Source organism: Melozone crissalis, unplaced genomic scaffold, assembly GCF_028551555.1.
Source record: "Melozone crissalis strain CALT ecotype California unplaced genomic scaffold, PUWL_Pcris_2 ptg000026l_1, whole genome shotgun sequence".
Classification (NCBI taxonomy): Eukaryota; Metazoa; Chordata; class Aves; order Passeriformes; family Passerellidae; genus Melozone; species Melozone crissalis.
Window position 1 is genome coordinate 2,524,795 of NW_026535804.1, and position 4,105 is coordinate 2,528,899.

Genomic DNA, 4,105 nt, shown 5'->3' on the forward strand with positions numbered 1-4,105 from the left:
GGTACTCAGAAAATATGTCTCCCTTAGAGTCCCACAGAAACATTCTCAGGGTGATCTCTATCAAGGTATGTATTTACAAATAAGTGATCCCTTTAGATATTTGCCTGTGTACCTTTTCCTGTAATTCAGAGCTTGCGTTCTGTGGGTTTTATGATAAACCTATAAAACATGTAAAAATGGTTTTGCAAGTCTTAATCGTTGAAAGCAGCAATAAGTGGATTTAGAGCCTGTTCTTGACCAGACAAAGGGAAAAAGTGTGACTTTGATGCTGAACTTGTCATTTTTCATTTGACTTGTCTTGAATTATTTAGGAATAGAGAGAACTAGAAAAAGAGAGAAATAGAATTGGTTATTGAGCACTCCTCAAATGCTCACCATGATTCAGTGTAGAGCTGAAGGGAAGGGTGATGGAACAGAGCTCTGTGCTTTAGAAGGAAATAAATTTAAACCTGACCTCCACACAGAGTCTAACTTAGTCTAACAACTAACTTCTGTTGTTTTAAAATACAAAATAGGTTTAGGAATGTTGGAAGTTAGTATTTTGGGGAAGAAATGGCAGTTCCACAGAACATTCCATTTAACAGAGGCTCTCGGAACGATTCATTTTGTAACTGCTGTCACTGCAATCAGTTGGTGGTTCAGCCTTGAAATGTGCACTCGCCCTTCTATAAAGCACTGTTTTGTTTGCCTTTCAGTGCTATGAGTCTTGATAAATTGGAGAAGAGCCCAAGAGAAATTTTTCATCACTTGATAAAAAAGGTAGGAAGTGACTTTTTTTGGTTTGGTTCTTTTTCTTTATTATTTTCTGGAAATAAAAGTAATTAAGTATAGGTACTACTGGTTTGTTTCTTCCAGTAGCAGGTGATAATAATAGTAGTAGTAACAGTAAAAATAATAATAGAAATAATAATAGTAATGTAATACTACTTAAACTGTCTTTATCCATTGAACTGGCCATTTCAAATCAAAACTTCTAAACACAAATCAAACCATCATCCTTGTAGAATCTTTCACAGCAGTGGCCTAAAGATCTTGGTTTTGTTGACAGGGTTTATTGGTTCTGGAAGAACAAGAGGGAAGTACAAGTCTAACTACTTCTAGCTCACAGACCCGTCCAGTGAATACAGCTTTTTATTTTGATGGGCTTGTGATGACTTTGAAATCAGTTGGTCATTACAGTAAAAAAAATTAATGTTTTTTTGAACATGACAGCAGAAATAACTTTAAGCACCAACTTAATAATAATAGATCACCAATTTAAGTTAAAAATTCATGCTATACTATCAAAATTTAAAGGTAAATTATTATGTATTAGGTGATGGTATAAAGTGTATGTTCTAATGTGTAGGATGTATGCAAAGATGCATATCTGAAAGTCCTTAGAGGAAACAAATTTTTATGTCTGCTGTTTGACTGTTTATCATACAATATTTGGTTTTATTTCCCAGGGATCGGTGAATTTTAACTTTGGAGTCCTCTATGCTAAGGATGCTCAGCTTACAGATGATGAAATGTTCAGTAATGGTGAGTTTTTCACCTTCTCTTTAATTGCTACGCTGATCTGAATAAGAAAAAACAAAAGCAAGAGAAAAAAAAAGGATGGTTTATTATTTTTTACACTGTTATGTTTGTTTCCTCAGTATTTGCTGCAGCTCTGCTTACCCAAGCTTTGGGTTCCTTCTGTCCCACTGGGAGTTGCCCAGTTTGGTTGCATCTGGTGAAATTCACCCTGAGACCTTACAGAACTAGCTCAAACTACATGAGAGCCATTTGCAGTTCTCTCCAGACACCTGGAGAATGGGTGATGTTTCTGAGGATCTGGCAAGTATACTTCTATCAAAACTCAGTCTGTGAAATTTCTGGGGAAAACCCTTCTGTGTCCTGAAGGGTTCAAACTCTGGTGAGGATCCAGTTATCAGGTGCTCACCTGGATGGTTCCAGCTCTTAAAGTGAACACTTGTACTCTTGCCCTGTAGTTTATATGTATTGTATTTTTGTTATTTTGCAAGATTTTACAGCTTTGCAAAATACTGGGCATTTCACTCTTTGGAACCTCTCAGATCGTTCTTTGGTGCAGCACCACCTCATGGGACACTTGGCTGCTGTCCTGAAGGGGTTGGTCGCTAGAATTGTAAATCCTGGAGAGTTTATAAGTCTTCTGTCCCCAGGGAGGTATCATGCTTTGTTTACTTTTGTTCTGTTTGTTAGGCACTGCTTCTCGTTGGAAGTATGAATTTCAAACTACCCTGTTCTTTTTTTAACAGTTTTCCTGGTTCTCTCCGTACGGCAGGGAAAGACTCTCGTATCCTTGTCGTCAGGCTCGGTGCTGTCCAAGAAGATACAGAGACTAAAAAAATCATAAGAAGCAAAATATGACTGCAGGGAAAACAAGCTGGAGAGAACAAAAGGTGATATTGTTATCCTTACCCTGTATTAGAAACATCCACTGTGCTTTGATGCTGGTAGCTGCCAGAGGCTTGTTAGCTCTTTGTAGGCAGGTGTAGGTGTTCACTTGTAGGCTTTTTCTCTGGACAAGTCAATTCAAACTTTGCTAAGCTTATATTTGCAGATTACTCTCTAGCACAGTCCAGCATGACATTTTTGAATATTGTAAAAATACCATGTTACTTGGAAATTGCTAATAATGAGAAGCCTTAGGGAAAAATAAGATTTCAGGGTTGGGAGACGTGAGAAGAATTTTGTGGGGATGTTAGACTGAAATAAAGCACACTTGAAGCTGGACTGGCACGCTGGCAGATCCCCTATTAAACAGTAGTGCTTAGATTAGCCTGGGGGTTGCCCATTGTTTCTGTAGAAATCAATGTTTCCTGGTCTTCAGAAGTAAGCTGCTTTGAAAAGCTGGAAGGTGCAGCATAGTGACAATCCGTGTGCTTTGGATTAAAAGTAGATTTCAGAAGGGTCCTAAGCCTTTGTCATTTCCTCGAAGTCGATGTAATCGTATTGAGGAGTTTTTAATTCTGTGCTGCCATGTCATCGATCAGGGCCCTGTCGTACTAATCATCATACAGATACAAAACAAAAAATCAGACCCTGTCCCAACCACTTAGAGCCCAGAACACGATTTCCTCAGGCTGCCATTTGTGTGCCATCGGTACTCACCACGGAAGTGAGCTGGGGATTGTTGCAGCTGTTGGGAACAAACCGCTTCTCGTCACACAGAAATGGAATTGGGATGACGCCTCGGCCAGCCCCTCTCTGCCATCGTCTCCTGAATCTGCAGCAGAGCAGTTCCAGTCCATCCGGGCACGTGTAATCCAGTTCCTGATGATCTGAGCACACGGAGCAGCACTCAGCTGCTGTGGGGGGCTCAGGGAAGGCAGAGTGTGCATTGTCATCTTCCTGAACCTACAGACGAATCAAAGTGAGAAGCTACAGCGTGGAAATCAGTCGCATATATGCTAAATAAAACTTGCAGATTTTTTAAAGAATTGTTTCTGCTTGTTCTTTGTTGTGCTTCAGCGCTTAGAAAACCTCTCTTTAAAATCAGTTCAGTTCATCAGTTGAACTTTTGTTTGCAGACCCTTGCTGAGCAGAATTTGTTGCAGACTCAGTGCACACTGTGCTGGCCTCCCGGGAGTGTGAGGAGCTCATGTGTGCTACTTTTTGCTTTAGGACACTCTGAGGTATTTATTCCTTTTGGGATACATGATGAGAATTCCCAAGAGAGGTAGTTATAAGGTATGACATCGTGAAAAAGCCTGTGTGGTTGCAATGTTGTTGCTCTCAAAAGTTAATTTTTTCTTAGCCAGTAGTTAGCTTTTTGCTTTATTTTTGTGGTATCAGTATTTTATTGTTTAAAAAATTGCTTCAAAATAACTTCAGTGGCTGGCCATCGGTACCTTGTTCAGATTTGCCTGTTTGCTTGTACTTAAAATGTTCACATCTTGTTTATCCTTCTATTTAAGAAACTGCTGCCCAGCCAACTAATAACTGAATATCTATCTGTCTGGGACACGGGGAGAGGATTTAGGTAATGTCTTTGTTTCCGGAAAAAAGTTGTAGTGTAGTTTCAAAGTAGAGGAGAAGGGGGTGAAGACTCTGATGCTGTTGGAGCACCCCAAGGTCCCCAGGAGAAGGAGCCCCA

General features: G+C 39.8%; 1 long non-coding RNA gene across 2 annotated transcripts; it reads left to right on the forward strand.

Annotated features, from left to right (window-relative positions):
• Positions 1-562: 562 nt before the first annotated feature.
• Positions 563-3,449, forward strand: LOC128938574 (uncharacterized). 2 transcript variants are annotated; one of them, XR_008483167.1, is made up of 5 exons: positions 563-607; positions 696-759; positions 1,449-1,524; positions 1,641-2,408; positions 3,181-3,449. It is a non-coding gene; the product is annotated as an uncharacterized LOC128938574 (long non-coding RNA). The 2 variants fall into 2 exon arrangements; XR_008483168.1 differs by lacking the exon at positions 3,181-3,449 and adding an exon at positions 3,092-3,159.
• The last annotated feature ends 656 nt before the right edge of the window (positions 3,450-4,105 follow it).